Source organism: Eschrichtius robustus, chromosome 4, assembly GCF_028021215.1.
Source record: "Eschrichtius robustus isolate mEscRob2 chromosome 4, mEscRob2.pri, whole genome shotgun sequence".
Classification (NCBI taxonomy): Eukaryota; Metazoa; Chordata; class Mammalia; order Artiodactyla; family Eschrichtiidae; genus Eschrichtius; species Eschrichtius robustus.
Genome location: NC_090827.1, coordinates 43,035,250 through 43,055,452, shown reverse-complemented (window position 1 = coordinate 43,055,452; position 20,203 = coordinate 43,035,250).

The window sequence follows — 20,203 nt, the reverse complement described above, 5'->3', positions numbered from 1 at the left end:
TCCTGCCCACTTGCCCTGCCCTCCCACTTCTAGCTCCTTCCTGAGGACCAGCCTCCTTCCCTGGGAATGACCAATCCCCTCCCCCTCCCCACTCCATGCCAGGAAAATTCCTCTCTTCACCCACGGGGATCCGGTCTTACCCTGTGCTCTCAACAAGACCCCTGTCCTGACACAACACAGCAAACCTGGCATCACATCCTGAGACCTGCAGGTCCAGGGCCAAAAGGTGGGAGTGTCCCTTACATCCCCTGTTCAACGCAGGGGGCAGGTTCTGGCCATCGGAACTGTCACTTCCTCCCGCATAACCTGTCAATACAGACTCACTCTTACCTCTACTAGCCATTTATTTACTCCTTGCTATAATCGAAATGACATTCCTTTAAAGAATCTACTGAGGAGTATAAGGAACATTTGTTTCTTGTTTCAGGTATTCATGGCAACGTGAAGGTGTTGTGGCCGCAGTGGACTCACCGTGCTGTCCAATCAGCCCCAAACCCTTAGGAAATGAAACTGACAATGACACTGCACTGAAACAACACCTGGCTTCCAGCAAGCTGTCCTACGTGCTTCATTCCACCCATTCCTTACTGCCAAAAACTGGTGTCTGATTTCTGCCTGTGCCAATGACTCCAACTGTTAACTCGATGCCAGGGTGTGGCGTGTTTGAAAATTATTGCAAATTTAGTGACATCTCAGTGCTGGTCAAAGGCTGTGCTCACTGCAGAAGTGAAAGTATGGTTTTTGCTTTGGGAAAATCTGCAGAACACTTTCTTAAACCACTGCCTGATGAGAAAGAGAGGGGTTTTTTTTTCCCCCCAGTAGAAACCTATTTCTGATTTTGAAGTAAAGAGAAGTTGTATGTTATGTACTGAAAATAAAGATATCTATCTTTAACCACTTCTGGTTCAAAAAAGCAGCTTGCTATAAGAGATTATGATAGTGCTTTAGGATTAAGTTCTTCAAAAGACAAATAGGATATTCCTGAATGTTGTCACATTGAAATACTAAACATTAAAATCTCAATTTATCAACAGTTCATAGGATATTAAGAAAGCACTGAGTCAGTTATAGGGCAGCTTCCAGCAGAATCTAGAAAGATGCTTAGAAAATGAAGATTATTGGTTTTTTGAGTTAAAGAGCAGGAAGGAAACTTAGTGATTCAACTTCTTATCTCAAAGATGAAGGGGAGAAAAAGGTGTGCAGATAAGTTTGGAAGAAGTCACCCGCCCCCAGAAAGGACCGTTTTTCAGCCCTGCAGAGCATTCACATCTGGCCACCGGTGCTGTGCACGGAACTGCAGGCTATTTTGGTGTCTAACCTGAACCGAATGCCACAGTGAACCAGACGGGGGCCTCCTCGCCGTTCTTCACGCCTCCCTTGCACTTAGCTCCTGTCCAGCTCACTTAAGGTTGGAGGTATTTCATCTTTTAAAACCTCAGGGCTGACAGGCTGCACTAACCAAATCAACCACGTTCCCACTGTCTCACCAGCCAGAGCGGAAGGTTAGTACTCACAGCATCTGTTCTTGTTTGCTTGACTTCTCTCTCTTTTTTGTTTTTGTTCTGTTTTATAGCTAATGAAATTCCTCTGCACCTCTGACTGGCTTCATTTTGGCCCATCAACTAAGCAAGAACTGGGAGGGCTTACCATCAAGTTTGTGAATATAAAAAGGCTCTTAATTTTGCCAAAAGCTACCCAGAAGACAACCTTAACCAAATCATACTTAAACATTTCCTCTGTCCCTTCTCTGGATCATGCTTTAAAAGAGACTAATATGGGCAGAAAAAAGAATTGATCTTGTATTCACTTAGGCAAAAGAAAGTGGGGCAGTTATTTGAGACCAAATTAAAAAAAAGTAGAGCAGAAATCTACTTTCATACATTAGTAAGCAATACAAAACAAACAAAAAGTGGTTATACTGTTAGGACCCAGAAGAAGGCTAAGGCAGTGATCAAAATGGGAAGGCCCTTGTGTAAAGAGATCCTTGTACATTGTTTATATCAACATAAAATTCAAACTAGCACTGTATTTCTGAAGCTATTTTTCAAAATAGGAAATTTTTAATGTAAATGTAATACCTACTTATTATTAAAAATAAAATGAAATTTGGACATCAAAAACAAAACAAAACAAAGCAAAACACCAGAAGGTCTGGATTTGAAGCTTAACTCTGCTATTATAGAGCGGTTTGAATTTAGAGCTATCATTTAAACTCCTCTGCACCGCATTTCCTCCTGTGTAATATGGAACTGCAAACTGAATAATTTTTAATTTGCTGAGATCTTAGATGCTTTTTAGTAGAGCAAAATATTTTTTCTCTCTTTTTGGTAGATGAAGAAATTGAAAATGAGGGAAGTTAAATGAATTGCCTAAAACTACCACCTCAAAGGATTGAGAATGAAAATGAGGTAATAAGCAAAGAATATATAACTTATTTAATACTCTGAATTTGTAGTTGTCTTTGGCAAAATATTGAGGTAGATAAGGCTTGTTTTCTGAGCTGCCTTTCAGCCCCGACTTCTCTCTGAGCACCATTTAACTTTGCAGCCATCGTTTGCCAGGAGGGCCGGGGGAACTGGTAACGTAGTTGTAGCTGTCTGGTGTGGCTTTTAACCTTACGCTTCAGGACAGCTGGATTTGTATACCTCGGAAAATATACCACGAGGAATATTGAGAATGAAGCAGCTTTTGGAAGTGTGAAGGTTGGATGCTGGTAGTTTGTCAATCTTAGCCTTTTATGGCTGCTACAGAATCTTGAACGTAAAAAGATTAGGGCGCAAGGAGACAGCGCCTGGAGAAAAGTGGACAAGATGTTGGCAGCTTAAAAGAAAATTTCTGGGTATGAAAACCGTTCTGTTCTTCTTTCCTAAAAGCTGACCATTTGGAAGGCAACACAATATAAAACAAAGTTAATTTAGAAAGTGCACATGAATGAAATGTGATTAATTTTCAAATATCTTCACTTCCATATACTTTGGCTATTGTGGTTCAGAAATGTGGGCCTAAGTTCCTAAAGTGGACCTAGAACTGCATTGGTTCAGGGCTACAAACCATTGGTCCCAGTTGCTGGGGGTTCATGTTGGACTTTGGACCAATAGCATTAGAATCACTGGGATACTTCTTTAAAATGAAGATTTTCCAGGTCTTAGAACTAGATTTTTTGAATTGACTGAAATGGAAAGGAGCCTGGGCATCAGTGTTATTTTAAATGTCCAGGTGCTTGTCAGTATTGAGCAGTCATATGCCCAGGAATTCTTTGAGAGGTCTTCAGTTGTTTCAGGACTAAAGTGGGGAGAGTTTGTAGCAAAAGTTTAGTGAAAGTCAGACCTGGCCGGGAATAGATGTCACACTCAAACTGGGTAACTCGAACAAAGATTAATCAAGGGAAGAATTACCAAAGCATGGCTAGTGTATAGGGAAGCCCACAAGGCATGGTGCAGAGCCCCAAGACTAGCAAGAGTAGGGAGTCCTCACCACCCTAAGCCCAAAGGGCCAAGGGAAAGGGAGTGTTATTGGAACAAACAGAGGATAGCTATATGGACAGGACCACTGGACAGGATGTATAGCCCTGAAAAAAGATGCAGACATTATACAGCCATGTTCATAGAAGCATTATTCACTACAGCCGAAAGGTGGAAACAACTAAAATGTCCACCAACAGATGAGTGGATCAACAAAATGTGGTATATCCAGACAATGGAATATTATTCAGCCTTAAAAAGGAATGAAATTCTGATACATGCTATGGCATGCACGAACCTTGAGAACAATTTGCTGTGTGAAATAAGCCAGACACAAAAGGACAAATATTGAATGATTCTCCTTATAAGAGGTTCCTAGAAGAAGAAAATTCATACACACTAGAAGTAGAATAGAGATTACCAGAAGCTGGGGTGGGGGGGCGGGGAGGGTGAAGAGCTGTCATTTAATGGGTATGGAATTACTGTTTGGGGTGATGAAAAAGTTCTTGAAATGGATAGTAGTGATGATTGCACTATGAATGTACTTAATACCACTGAATTGTGCAACTAAAAATGGTTAAAACTAAGCACTGAAATTGAAACTGTGATTAAAAATCTTCCAACAAACATAAGCCCAGGACCAGATGGCTTCACAGGCGAATTCTATCAAACATTTAGAGAAGAGCTAACACCTGTCCTTCTCAAACGCTTCCAAAATATAGCAGAGGGAGGAACACTCCCAAACTCATTCTACAAGGTCACCATCACTCTCATACCAAAGCCAGACAAAGATGTCACAAAGAAAGAAAACTACAGGCCAATATCACTGATGAAAAATCCTCAACAAAATACTAGCAAACAGAATCCAACAGCACATTAAAAGGATCATACACTATGATCAAGTGGGGTTTATCCCAGGAATGCAAGGATTCTTCAATATATGCAAATCAATCAACGTGATACACCATATTAACAAATTGAAGGAGAAAAATCATATGATCATCTCAATAGATGCAGAGAAAGCTTTTGACAAAATTCAACACCCATTTATGATAAAAACCCTCCAGAAAGTAGGCATAGAGGGAACTTTCCTCAACATAATAAAGGCCATATATGACAAACCCACAGCCAACATCGTCCTCAATGGTGAAAAACTGAAACCATTTCCACTAAGATCAGGAACAAGACAAGGTTGCCCACTCTCACCACTATTATTCAACATAGTTTTGGAAGTTTTAGCCACAGCAATCCGAGAAGAAAAAGAAATAAAAGGAATCCAAATCAGAAAGGAAGAAGTAAAGCTGTGACTGTTTGCAGATGACATGATACTATACATAGAGAATCCTAAAGATACTACCAGAAAACTACTAGAGCTAATCAATGAATTTGGTAAAGTAGCAGGATACAAAATTAATGCACAGAAATCTCTTGCATTCTTATACACTAATGATGAAAAATCTGAAAGTGAAATTAAGAAAACACTCTCATTTACCATTGCAACAAAAAGAATAAAATATCTAGGAATAAACCTACCTAAGGAGACAAAAGACCTGTATGCAGAAAATTATAAGACACTGATGAAAGAAATTAAAGATGATACAAATAGATGGAGATATATACCATGTTCTTGGATTGGAAGAATCAACATTGTGAAAATGACTCTACTACCCAAAGCAATCTACAGATTCAGTGCGATCCCTATCAAACTACCAATGGTAGTTTTCACAGAACTAGAACAGAAAATTTCACGATTTGTATGGAAACACAAAAGACCCCGAATAGCCAAAGCAATCTTGAGAAAGAAAAACGGAGCTGGAGGAATCAGGCTCCCTGACTTCAGACTATCCTACAAAGCAACAGTAATCAAGACAGTATGGTACTGGCACAAAAACAGAAATATAGATCAATGGAACAGGATAGAAAGCCCAGAGATAAACCCATGCACATATGGTCATCTTATCTTTGATAAAGGAGGCAAAAATATACAGTGGAGAAAAGACAGCCTCTTCAATAAGTGGTGCTGGGAAAACTGGACAGCTACATGTAAAAGAATGAAATTAGAACACTCCCTAACACCATACACAAAAATAAACTCAAAATGGATTAAAGACCTAAATGTAAGGCCAGACACCATCAAGCTCTTAGAGGAAAACATAGGCAGAACACTCTATGACATAAATCACAGCAAGATCCTTTTTGACCTACCTCCTAGAGAAATGGACATAAAAACAAAAATAAACAAATGGGACCTAATGAAACTTAAAAGCTTTTGCACAGCAAAGGAAACCATAAACAAGACCAAAAGACAACCCTCAGAATGGGAGAAAATATTTGCAAATGAAGCAACTGACAAAGGATTAATCTCCAAAACATACAAACAACTCATGCAACTCAATATCAAAAAAGCAAACAACCCAATCCAACAATGGGCAGAAGACCTAAATAGACATTTCTCCAAAGAAGATATACAGATTGCCAACAAACACATGAAAGAATGATCAACATTATTAATCATTAGAGAAATGCAAATCAAAACTACAATGAGATAACATCTCACACCAGTCAGAATGGCCATCATCAAAAAATCTACAAACAATAAATGCTGGAGAGGGTGTGGAGAAAAGGGAACACTCTTGCACTGTTGGTGGGAATGTAAATTGATACAGCCACTATGGACAACAGTATGGAGGTTCCTTAAAAAACTAAAAATAGAACTACCATATGACCCAGCAATCCCACTACTAGGCATATACCCTGAGAAAACCATAATTCAAAAAGAGTCATGTACCGAAATGTTCATTGCAGCTCTATTTACAATAGCTAGGACATGGAAGCAACCTAAGTGCCCATAAACAGATGAATGGATAAAGAAGATGTGGCACATATGTACAGTGGAATATTACTCAGCCATATAAAGGAACAAAACTGAGTTATTTGTAGTGAGGTGGATGGACCTAGAGACTGTCATACAGAGTGAAGTAAGTCAGAAAGAGAAAAACAAATACCGTATGCTAACACATATATATGGAATCTAAAAAGACAAAAAGAAAAAAAATTGGTCAGAAGAACCTAGGGGTAAGATGGGAATAAAGATGCAGACCTACTAGTGAATGGACTTGAGGATACGGGGAGGGGGAAGGGTAAGCTGCGACAAAGTGAGAGGGTGGCATGGACATATATACACTACCAAACATAAAATAGATAACTAGTGGGAGGCAGCTGCATAGCACAGGGAGATCAGCTCGGTGCTTTGTGACCACCTAGAGGGGTGGGATAGGGAGGGTGGGAGGGAGGGAGATGCAAGAGGGAAGAGATATGGGGACATATGTATATGTATAACTGATTCACTTTGTTATAATGCAGAAACTAACACACCATTGTAAAGCAATTATACTCCAATAAAGATGTTAAAAAAAATGGTTAAAACTGTAAATGTTATGTGTTTTTTATTATCACAATTTTTAAAAATGCAGATAAGATAAAAAAAAGAGGATGCAGCCAACCTGCAGCAATTCTTCAGGGGGCAGTCTCGGGGATAAAGATGAAAATTGTTTGTCCTTTCACCCTCCAGTTGTGGCCAGTCTCTCATCTGTTGATCCTACTGGAATGCACAGAACAAGAGATCCCGTTTATATTGTTCATGAGAAGAAGTCTGAAGGGACTTACAGAAGCTAATTAGCTGGGTCCTGCCATTCAATCAACTGTTCTCTAGAGGAAGCAGCAAACCTCCTACCCTAACCTTAACCCTAACTCAGCATCAAAAAAGGGTTGGAATGAGAAAAGCTGGTGGCAGGTGTTTCTCCTGATCCAGAAACAGCCGCACACAACAAGTAAACACAGTGATGTGTTTTCCAGTTAACCTAGAAAATCTTTGTTTAAATGCCATGATGTTCATTTCTATCATTTGATCTAGAAATCCCACTTCTAGGAATCTACCTTAAGGAAATAATCAGAAACATAGACTGAAAATTACACACAAGGAGATTCATTGAAAATTTTTTCATAAAAAATTTCACAAAAAAAGGAGCAACTAAATGTCCAGCATGCACAATATAATATTAGATGAGAAAGCAGGCTACTAACTGAATATAGACTGTAATGCCGATTGTGTAAGAGGCTGCAGAGTACACTAAAATATTAGTATGGTTATCTTGGAATGATTGAGTTAAGAATGATTTTTTTTTCGTATTTTTCAACATTTCTGTATTGAAGGCGATTTACTTGGATAAACAAGAAAAAACAACACGTGTTATTTTTTTAAACCTCATGTCTGCCTCACATGATAAATATTCCCAATATAGGGACCTACAGAATCTCCTCTGCCATTCTGTATAGAAGGCATTGATTACCTGCTGGCTGCCTATTAACTTGAAGGGAAGCAGCCAGGGGGAGGGCAACCATGTCCTCTGAAATAGACAGCGTGCGTGGCTGAGGGTGCAGCTTCCTTTGATGGAATATTGCTAAACAATGAAATTCTATCTCCTGCAAGAAATTATTTCTGCTGGCTGTGCAAACATCAGGCTGGAGCCTGCCTTTGGAGAGGCGGCTGCATTACTATGTATTTGTAAAATCAGCAGAGCCTGGGCATGAACGGTCATAGTGGTTGATTTTACAAGCTGCTCACGACAGGCATCTGCACACAGAAAACCATAACTCAGAGTAGATTTAGTCTATTGTGATTCCTCCTTATTTTAGGTTTTGCCATTTTGAAAGGGTGTCATTTTACCCAGGAGAAAATGCGCTTTGTGTAAAGTGACTTCAGAGATATGAAATTACAATATATTAACCTAAACTTGGTACATTCTGGTCTACCTTTTATACTTTGTTTAAGCATTTCTTATCCTTGCACCTCTCATACTATGGGGATGGCAGGTTTGGAAGGTCCACTGCATGGATGGTCAGTGGACCCCAAGGCTTCAGGGATCCTCTCCAGGAAAGAGGACACCTACGCAGGTCAGAGGCCCTGCTGAGTCTGCTCAGTGCTCGACCTCTATACTTAAGACTTCCTGTTAGTGACAGTGGCCGTGCCAGTATTTGGTGGTGGAGAGGCACCGATCTGCTGCTGGCTTGGCATCAAGTCCTTGCACGGGGTCAGCAGCAGATGGCAAGAATTTTTAATCCCCACAAACGGTGCTACCTTCAAACTGAAACTTGGTGAAGTCCCCAAAATTGCCATCCCATCTGCCTAGTCCCAAGTATCATTTGCTGTCAACTTTACACTTCAAATCATCTTCTGGACTTGTGGTATTTTAACCAGCAAAATTAATTTTGCCATCAGTGAAATCAATAAAACATTGCAAAAAGTTCCAAGAGGGCTTTAAATGTTTTTTCCAGTTTTATTGAGAAATAATTGACATGCATCACTGTATAAGTTTAAGGTGTACAGCATGATGGTTTGATTTACATATATTGTGAAATGATTACCACCATAGGTTTGGCTAACATCCATCTTCTCATATAGATACACTAAAAAGAAAAGACAGAAGAAGGGAAAAAAAATTTCTCCTTGTGGTGAGAACTCATAGGATTTACTTGCTTAACAGCTTTCCTATATATCACACAGCAGTGTTATAGTCATCATGTTGTACATTACACATTTTTAAATTTTTCAATACAAAAATAAACCATTTGAGAGAAGTCGCTCTTAGCCAATTAGGGTAGGTACAGCAAAAAAAAAAAATTTTTTTTTGAAACTTTTTGTTTTTTTAAAGAAGTGTAGTTGATTTACAATTTTTTTTTGTTTTTTGGGGGGGTTCTTTTGGCCACGCTGCGAGGCATGTGGGATTTTAGTTCCCCAACCAGGGATGGAACCCGCACCCCCTGCAGTGGAAGCACGGAGTCTTAACCACTGGACCGCCAGGGAAGTTCTTGTGAAGCTTTTTTGACACACTGCTTGGGTCACATCCCAAAAGATTCCAACCTAGTAAGTCTTGGGTGGAAACTGCATGTCTGTATATTGAAAATGCTCCACTTAAGAGCAATTGCATTAAAAATGACTGGAAGCAATGAGGCAATTTTAATAGCATTTATTGTTAGTAGAATATCTTCTGAAAAATATGTTTTTTTTCTTTTACACTTGGTTGTATCCGGACAAAACAATGTTTACCCACTGCTTATTCTCGACCCCAGATTACTGACTTAAGGTTTGAGTGAGGGCCAAGGAGATAGCCACCTTGACATAAAGCAGAGGGATTATCCTCCGACATTAATAATGTCTTTCATAACTGAGCAGCTTACTTTCCCCACGATTTTCCAAGTTATGGCTGAAAGCTCCCTGATCTCAAGCCAGAATGAGAGGGAATTCATATTTCTTAATGATTAATATGGCATTCTTTCTAGAGAGAAATCAAGTGTGAGCATAAGTAACTTGGCTGAGCGTACGAAAGATGAAGACAGACATATCTGAAGAGGCCTCAAGATGCAGAATGTAATACTGTGGTTGCATTTGACTAAACATAATGTATCTATATTCAGAGAGGAAAATGGAATTTTTTAAATCTGTATTGAGCAAAAACTGAATTCCTTTTTTTTTTCTTCTGTCCTACGTAAATGTATCACACTGTTGAAGTTATCGAAACAGTATCAGAGAAGGCCAGAAAGGGATGCAGGGTTGCCAAGGTTTTTTATGCATGTGATTGAGTTCTGAAAAAGTTGTTATATGACCAGGTCAGGTGGCAAACGTTCAGTGAACACAAAGGAAAGTGTTGCAATCAAAGAATCATTCCTCTGTGAACTTAAAAATACAGAGTGGTAATTGTATGTTACTATTACTTCATAGCCAATGATTCCATCTGTCTGGGTTGAGCCCTCAGGAAAGGTCTTGATAGCGCCTGCTGCGAAGGAAAGACCCAGATTCATTTTCAAGGAAAGGACACAGATTCATTTTCAAGCGGCAACGCTTTCAAAAACAATGACGCTTTGTGGGTTCTCTGCAATTACCAAGGGATCCATACAGAAGAAGTTGGGGGTTTATAGTCCCAGAAAAAGAGATGTTACCAACAGGAACGAGCCCTTCACAATGTCTCCGGTGGTTTCGGATTTCTGTCCCCTATCTTAATTAGGGATAGGTTAGGAGGATAGACTTCCAAACAATATCTGGGAAGAAACAATAGTAATAGCCGGAGAAGAAATTCCCTTGAAGATGACACTAACTGAGATGAGGTCAAAAGAAGAACCACCCTGCTGCCCCGATTTGGGGGACTGCCCTGCAAACCTGCTGCTGTTGTCTGGGAGTTTATGTTTAAATCTCTGCAGCATCTCCCCTAGATCTTTCCAGAGAAAGGATTGCTAAGCAGGAGCAGGATGATCACATCGTTCCCACTTGAACTCGATGCGATGAGCACATTTGTTTGTCCTCATTAAGTGCAGCGTGGCCAGCTCTAACGGACATGCAGAGGCAGCGTGCTGGGGCCGGGCCAGCGAGCCAGGAGCTGGGCAGGAGAGGGGGGCCCGGCCCACGGTCTGCCCGAGACAAGCTTTGCCGCCTGGGGAAGTTAGCTGCTTCCCTGAGATCTTGGGTAACTTGTCAATAAGCAGAGGCCTTTAGGTAGAGGTTTTCCAGAAGCCCCTGGGGTCCCAGGAAATGCCCAAGGCTACCTCAGGGGTCGCAGGACGGCCAGACAGGGGCATTGCCTACAGACCCTTGCCCCCATTTCAAGCAGGGCATCTCTGATTGGATCCTTTATATGTATTGAGTTCTAAGTAAGACAGATTTTAAAGGTGTGAAACCACAGGACTAGCTAAGCTTCACATTCCTTACTTACAAAAAGGCAAAGTGAGGAATCTGATCATCTTTCTTCGTGGCCAAGCATAACGGTGGTTAGAAGCAGGGACTCTGGAGCCACTTGCCTGGGTTCAAACCCTCATGCCTTCTGTCTGGAGCTAGGTGACCCTGGAAAAGTTTCTTAACTTCCCCGTGCCTCAGTTTCCTCATCGGTGACATGTGTGTAATAACAGTACTTGCCTCACAGGATTCTCGTGAGAATTAGATGAGGTAATATGTACAAAGCCCTCAAAACAGTGCCCAGCACAGAAACAAATGTTTCTTATTATCCTTGGCCCCAGTTAGCAGCGAGCTTCTGGGCCAGCATCGTTAATAAAGCCACAGAAGGAAACGAAGAGGAGCTCACTCATTCCGTGTAAAGGTGCTTGGGAGCATAATTGGATTGGCTGAAAGTGCCTTTTAAAATGATACTGTTGGTTTCTGAATCACATTTAGGAAGAAAAGCAGAACAGAAGGTGGTAAATGCCTTTATGGGAGAGCTTGGCAGAAGAGGCAGGTGCGACAGTAAAGTTAATTGGTGACTGGGAGGTGGAACCTCTGGGCAGAGGCGGGGTGACAGCATGAGCTAGCTCCTCTCCTGCTCTGCTTTATGGTGATTAATTCATTAGGGATTCTGAAAGCCCGTTCTTGGGTGGCTGCTGGTCCTGTCTTTGCCCAGACAGGGATGATGTCAGCCTACAGTTCATGGAGTTCTGCAATCCTCTGGAGGATTCCGGGAGCTTACAGAGCATCTCCAGGCTGCCAGCCAGCACTCTGAAAACTAAATCCCATTTGGATCTTGTGCATCCTGGCTTGCTTGTGTCTAGCAGATCTTTGTGGTTGTTGCTCTCTGTACAAGCACGGGGGCATGAGAAGCAACCTCCGGGGTTCCTTATGAAAGACTCACTTTTCTAGCCCCCTGGCTCACTGAGAATTCGGCTCTGTTTCTCAGCCTCTTCTCTCGTTCACAAAGGGCAAGGAATGGGCTAACACAGCAGGGATAGATCGAATTTAAGATGCAGGATTTCAGATCATAAAATGTATCGTTATTTTATGTACCACTAAGCAAGAAACAAATACCTGCTAATTAAACTCGGACACAAGCTTTAAAAAATCAGTTTGAAAATGCTCTTTCAGACATACTCAGACTTTTCAAAAAGTCACATATCACTCTTGTGCACACATAAAAAGAAAAATAGCAGGTTGGGGTGTTCCTAAAACTTTTTGCATGCAGAGTCTGTCTTCTGAATCACTTTTTAATCCTCAATCAACAATATCTGTGTTTCTTCACGTAATGTCATCCTCTGTGTGGTCGGGAGCCCTGTTTATGTAGAACAACAGTCAAATCATAGAGTAAATTTCTGAAGACATTGTAAGTGGCCTGGGGACGCAGCACAGGTGGTGACAACCAGGCACGTATCACAATCGAAATGCCCCATGAACAGCTGTGACAGGTCTGTACTTGTGCCAGCAACGACAAGTACTCCTTCACGACTGCCACCAGGCCAGCAGCAACTGCAAGGTGCATCCCAACTGAAAGAACCTTGAAATGTGAAAAAATGTGCATCTTAGGATCCATGAAATTGGCAATAAAGGTTTACTCTTATTTCTCTAAGAGGATGGGTTACATTCCCAGGAAACTTTTCATGGATTATTGAAAAACTGTTCTTCATCCTATTAGTGAGAAGGTATATAGTGAATTTTTGGCCTTTCTCAAAAACTTGACACTTTCTCCAGTCAGGGTATGCTGGAGGATCAGAAGATTCCAGAGGTGAGAGTCAGCCTTGGGAGAGGACAACTGCTCTTGTGATGTGTTTTACATTTGCTGAAAGTGTTTTCCCCTTAAGTAAGAGTCATTTATTTGTGTGATGGCATTGCTATTTGCTGTGAAAATACAAATACCCTTAGAAAGGTCACTCAGTGTTCTTCCTGCCTGATTAATGATTTCTCCCTTCTAGGGTAGATTTTGCCAGAGGTTTATTTAAACGAGCCAAACTTTTAAAAAGAAAAATCTCTGAATGTTTCAACAGCATAAAGCTTAGATCACAAAACACCACATATTGTATGATTTCATTTATATAAAATGTCCAGAATAGGAAAATCTATAGAGACAGAAAGTCAATTAGTAGTTGCCAGGGGCTGAGGGGAGGGGGGAGCAGGAGTGATAGTTAATGGGTACAGGGTTACTTTTTGGAGAGACAAAAGTGTTCTAAAATTAGATTGTGGTGATGATTGCACAACGCTGTAAATATACTAAAAGCATTGAATTGTACACTTTAAATGAGTGAATTGTATAGTGTATGAATTATATCTCAACAAAGGAATTTTTATTGAAGTATAGTTGATTCATAATGTTGTATTAGTTTCAGGTGTACAGCAAAGTGATCCAGAATTTTCCAGATTTCCAAAGAATTTTCCAGATTCTTTTCACATATAGATTATTACAAAATATTGAGTATAGTTCCCTGTGCTATACAGTAGGTCCTTCAACAAAGAAAAATTTAAAAACACTTAAGAGAATGTGCTGTGTGTATATTAACCTAAACAGAAGTTCTTTTACATTTATCCCAGTGATATTTATTTAATAAAAGCTTAGAATTATTTTGTTCAAAGCAATTTGACAGACTCAACAAAGCAAACTGTTACGGGCTGTGGGAAAGAAGAGCTGATCTCCCCTTTGAAGAACCCACAATGAAGGAGGGGCAGGAGAGAGACACATAAATAACTCCGGAGGACAGAGGAAATATTCTGAAAGACTCTGAGGATCTTTGCGGGTGAGCTCCGGATTTGACTTTGATAGGTAGGTATGGGGGGAGGGGACGGGGAACATATGTGGAGCAGAAAAATGTCTCAGATCCTTTGCAGCTGAGAGAGACTTTCTTGGAAAGAGGACCCACTGAGAGCTTCTCTGGGTTGAGTTTAGGAATCGATGAGCCAAAGAGCATGAGGGCACGTAGAGTCAATCCAGAGAAGGTTCTCGGTCTGAGGGGGAGAATGTTGTCAGCAGGAATAGATCATGAAGCGATGTGAAAGGATCAGGAGAGTTGAGCAGGGTCACTCAGCTGGTTGCTGAGACAGATCATGAACTCAAATCCAGTTTCCTAACTCTCAGCTCAGTCATCACTCCTTGGAAATGAAGGGCATAATACCTTTGGTGCCGTCCCCAGCAATGGCCACCAGTGGTCTTGGGAGACTGCAGCCTAGTGGACAAACACAGTCTTTGGAAGGATGAAAGACAAAAGTCAAGGAGATGGCAAAGTAAGAACCTGCCATTGGTCCTTTTCCTTACTTCTTCAACCTCTCCCTTTAGGATCAGAAGCACTCATGTTCCATTAACATCCACTCCTGCAAGTGTGGAGTAAAACCCACCTTGGCAGGAAAAAGTCCCCTCCCACCCCTGTTCTCTAAGGGATGCTGCTGACCTGGTCTGCCCACTCTGGAACCTTGATTGCAATTAAAATTGGCTTCATGGAAGACAGCTTTCTTTCTTTAACAAAGCCTCAGATTTTTAAAAAATTTCAGGTCTTTATAAAGACCCTCAAATAAGTAGAGATTGATTGAATCCATACTCTGACAACTAACAATATAGAGGTAACCAGTTAACCCAATGGTTGACCCAAATAGTTGACCCAATCAAAATGTGTTTGTACTAAACCTATAAAAATATTCCGAACAGTTCGAGAGTTAACTTTCAATCCCTCCTCACGGGGGATTTCACTGAGGTCACTGTGTCTGTGTTGGCCTGTCAGCATCTTCTCCTTTTCTTGCCTGGATGTTTTCATTAAGTAATCCCCTACTAGATTGCATGCTGTTCTTTAGCCATGCTTGTCGTCGTCAGAATGGTTATTTCCGTGCACGAAGGCATTTCATTAATTTTCCGTCGCCATCTGCAGTTGCCCGAAGTGCTCCTTTTAAGAACAGAGCCTTTGTCAGCCGCGTTTCTGCCTTGGGCCAGTAAGTCTACGTGGGGAGCCGAAGGCAAGCGTTTCCTCCCGGGGCTCACTTACTGCAGCGGCCCCCTGTTATCCAGGAAATTCTCCCTCCGCCCTCTCTCTCAGCTGAGTCTTTGCTCTGTGCTGAGCTGTCCCCGTAAGCCCTCAGAGAAGTGGAGAGGATGTTTACAACTTCTAGTTTTAGTGCTACCTTAAAACAAATCTCCTATCCTGCTCAGAAATCCTTGGTGTTTGCTGTTGAACCTGCTCTGTGTAGGCTCTGCTCAGCTTCTGCTCTTGGTATGCGCATCTTTGCTCCCTGGGGTGGTAGACTTACATGCACCACAGACGCAGGCACATGTGCCACTTCTGCTGTGGGGATTATTCCATTTAAAGGAAAAGCTGAGAAAGACAAATATCATATGATATCACTTATATGTGGAATCTAAAAAAAAAATGGTACAAATGAACTTATTTACAAAACAGAAATAGAGTCACAGACGTAGAAAACAAACTTATGGTTACCAGGGGGGCGGGGGTGAGGTGGGGAAGGGATGAATTAGGAGATTGGGATTGACATATACACACTACTATATATAGTAGATAACTAATAAGGACTTACTGTATAGCACAGGGAACTCCACTCAATACTCTGTAATGACCCATGGGAAAAGAAACTAAAAAAAAAGTGGATATTTGTATATGTATAACTGATTCACTTGAACCTGAAACTAATGCAACATTGTAAATCAACTATACTCCAATAAATTAAAAAATAAATAAAGGAAAAGCTGAGAGTCTCTGGGAGGGCCCTCCTGACCTCTCAGCCCACCTCTCCCCAGCCTTGATTTTGTACCTGAACTATTTCGTTCCTTCATCAGTAGATACATGCTAATATACTGCTATTACTATAGACACCTAATTCATTCAAGCAGTGAATATTCCTGTCCATTTCTCCTCTCATGGTGGACAATCAAAAATTTGCACACTTATCTTTATTAAATAAAAGAACAGTATACAGGTAACTTGCTCTCTAGTTCCATAATGTCACTCACCAAAGACTCCTTTCCTACAGAGTATTTGAATAGACTGGTTAATTCATGCTATGTGATCTTTTAAACTGCTTACCAATTTATCAAAATGGAAGGAATTCAAAACAGATGTTTTTAGAACATGCATTCTTCACAAACCAGGAAAGGATCCCTAACTCTGAGAGAATCTCAGATGTTTGAATGTTTTATCTGAACCTGTGATGATAACCATGATTATAAAACCTTCTTGTCACTCATTTTGTCAGATCAAATGACTTCTTTATTGTGACTGATAATTGAACAAGAGCAGCCTTGGCTAACCCCTTTCTTGACATTATCTCTTCCCATAAACACCAGTAGAGGAAAGTTCTGAATCCTTAAGGATGGTCATGTTCTTTGACTGACTCTTCTGTGATTATTTCCACCAGCATTCTTGATCTTCAGTTAAACATTCCCAACAAATATACAAATCAATGCCTTTCTTGCCTTGTAGGTCAATTTATGGACAGCACTGTTACTTAAAATTTTAATGGCTTATAGTATCAAATGATTATAAACCTAAAGATTCCAAACAATGGAAATTTTCAAAAATTTTTTAAAGTTTAAATAGTCCTCCCCTCCTTTTTAAAGCCAATTATCTTGTGTTCACATTTTGTAAATTTTTCATTCAACAAATATTAATATTCGATCAACTAGTGAAAAGACAAGTGGCAGAAGCAGTTGATGGTCAATAAACAGATAAAGAGAAAATGCACAATTAAATATGGTATAAATGAAAAGATGCAATGGGATACTAATGGGGTGTGTGTGTATGTGTGTGTGTGTGTGTGTGTCTATTTAGGTAGAGGGAGGCCTCTCGGAGGAGGTCATACTGAAGCTGAGGCTTGAAGAATGAACAGAAGGTAGACAAGCAGAGTAGGGGAGCAGGGTCCCAAACAGAAGGAAGAGTAAGTACAAGGCCTTGAAGCAGAAAAGGGATTGGTATATTCAGTTAGAGAAAGGACTTCAGTGAGGCTGAGAGCAAGGAAACAGGTGGGACAAGATTGGAAAAGGGGAAGAGGCCAGATCACATAGGCCATGAAAGAAGTCAAGATTTTATTGGAAACGTAATTCATTTAAGGTTGTCAAACGGTAGTGTATCATGATTCAATTTGTGTTTTTAAGAAATTACTCTGGCTATCTTTTGGCAGGAAGCAAGGGTGGGAACATGGAAGTCAGTTAGTACACTACTGCAGTGATCCAGGAAAGAGTGGAGAATGGCTTATAGGTGGAGAGAAACTGCTGAAGATGAGAAATAATCAAGGAAGGAGAAATGGCAGGATTCGTTGAAAGTGAGAGAAAGAGGGAGGGAGGGATTGAATATGACAGGGCCTTTCCGATTTAGCAACTGGATGGAGGATGGTACAACTCAATGAGATGAAGGAAAACCAGGAGAGGGAACATTCTGAGGTGGGCATTGGGTTGAGTCAAGAGTTTTATTTGGGAGACACTGAGTCGGAGGTGCCTGTGAGGAGAGTTCTGAATTCTAAAGTACGGTCATGCTATAAGATTCTTCTGTGATTGTTTCCACCAGCATCTTCAATCTTCAGTTAAACAAGGGAAACGGCAAGGAGGCAGTTTGATAAGTCAGGTGAATGTATGGGATATATGAGCTTAAAGGAGAGGCTTGGAGAAGTATTTAAATCATGGAAATAGATGACCTGCCCTAGGGAGAGGATATTGATGAAATTAGGGCTCCAGACTGAACCCTGGAAAACTCTAGCATTTAAAGAGGAGGAGAGAGAGAGACAGATTGGGAGTTTGAGATTGACATGTACACACTGCTATATTTAAAATGGATAACCAACAAGGACCTACTGTATAGCACAGGGAACTCTGCTCAGTACTCTGTAATAACCTAAATGGGAAAAGCATTTGAAAAAGAATAGATACATGTATAAGTATAACTAAATCACTTTGCTGTACACCTGAAACTAACACAACATTGTCAATCAAGTAGGCTCCAATATAAAATAAAAATTAAAAATTAAATTAAATTAAATTAAAGAGGAGAAGTCATCAAAGAAACCTGAGAAAGGGTGGCTGGAGAAGTAGGAGGGGCACCAGGAGGATGTGAAGTCAGGAGAGTATTTTGAGAAGGTGGAGTTGATCATTCATTTCAAGAGGAGAAATTTTAATGAAGTGGTAGAAGCTGAAGCCACATGGAAAGTTGGGACAACCCAAAGATCACTGGTTTTAAATGCTCTGTTTAGTCCAGCTGTGTATAAAGTTTGGGTTACAGACTAAAATTCCACGGACAGCACAAGTCCAAAAGTCAAGCAAAATGTCTAAGGTCCCGCAGGATCCTTCATTCCTGGAAGGAAAGAGGAATAGAAGAACTTAGGCAGAACTTGCGACGTAAAAGATTTGGCAACGTCTATAGTAAATTTCAGTCAACAGATCAAAGAACAGGTTTTTGTTCAAGTGGGTGGATTTATTTGCTGTTAAATATGTCTGCATAATATTTCTGTATAAATACACTATGAGTGTAACTATATTTGAACTATTCATGTGGGACTTAACATGCAAAAATGAAGTTTTGTTCGAGTTGTGATATTTACATGGTTTTTTAAAAATTATAATGTTTATATTGCTATTTTATTATCATTTTCTAAAAGAATGAAAAAAATCTATTTCATGTGACATGGAAAGAAAGGAACTCAGGTTTCTGTAGTTTCTGCTCAACAGGTATATATTTTTTGGGCAGACGAGCACTCCCCAGGCCCCCAAGCCACACAGAGAGGCAGTGTGGGAGAGTCAGTAGCAGGTATTCGTCATTAGCGTGTGCAATTCTTTTTCCACTGTTCCTTCAATATTACCAGATAACCAACCCATCACTCTAAAATCCATTTCTCATTTTATTCCCTAACTTCTTCTTAGTGACAAGATCAGAACTGGCTATCAAGGCCGTGTTATTTATCTGCCTCATTTCCCACTGTGATTTTTGAACCTAAACATGATTCCGGGGGTTTGTTTCTCCGGGTGGCTGGACCACCATGGCTTCCCTGGCAGCTGTCCAAACCCCAGCTGTACTGGCTTTGGGCAGAAATCCAGGGAAGCAGTTGCCTTAATGTTATCAGCTAATACTTTGTTACTTCATTATTGGCACCTTCCTGGCATGAGCCAGCAGAAAAATCTCAATTTAGTTCCTGAGGTCGAAGGTGGGATGGAGCAAGGGAAGAGAAGGGGCAGAAGGAACATGGATCAGTCTTCGCCAGCCTCTCAGCCCAGGGCTCGCTGAGGTCAATCTCAACATCAGCTTTTGCTTACTAAGCATTTGTTGTGATCTTTGGGTGGTCACACTGTTTGTTGCTGGCCAAATTCTTAAAGCAAGCCACTATGATTATCAATTATGAGAGACAAAACAGTATCAGGATATGTGTCTTTTTGAAATACAAATAACCTGGAGAAAAGTAATAAGAATTGCCACTGCTTTTGTAAAATTCAGAAAACTTATACCCTGCTCCTCTGAGCCCCATTTAACACCTTTTACACATCTACCCACTCAATTAGAGGAAACTGACAAGGTGAGAGGCATAGAGCTTTCAGATTAAAATTTATCTCAAGAAGTTTTTCCATGCTCCAAGGTAGACTTCTAGATAAATAAAATCTCCCCCTTTTAACTTTACAAAACTGTTTAAAGCACCTTTATCCCCACTGTAGTCAAATTATTATTTCTTATTCCTTATTTTTAAATTTGTTTTATTTTAGAACCGGCTACTTCTCCTCTCAGTTACTGTGACATCCGTTTATATTTGAAAGAATATAACCTAAGATCAGGCAGTAATGATATTATTTGAAAAGTGGGTCATTTACTTGCATTGAGAAAAGACAAATTTTTTTCAAATGGCATCTTCAGAATGTATGTAAGCATCTTTAAGAAGCCACTCCATTATGACATTACAATTCTCTTTAATAACCTGATTTTAAAGCTCATTCCTTTTCCATGACATCTTTTAATGCTCCCTTTGCACAAAA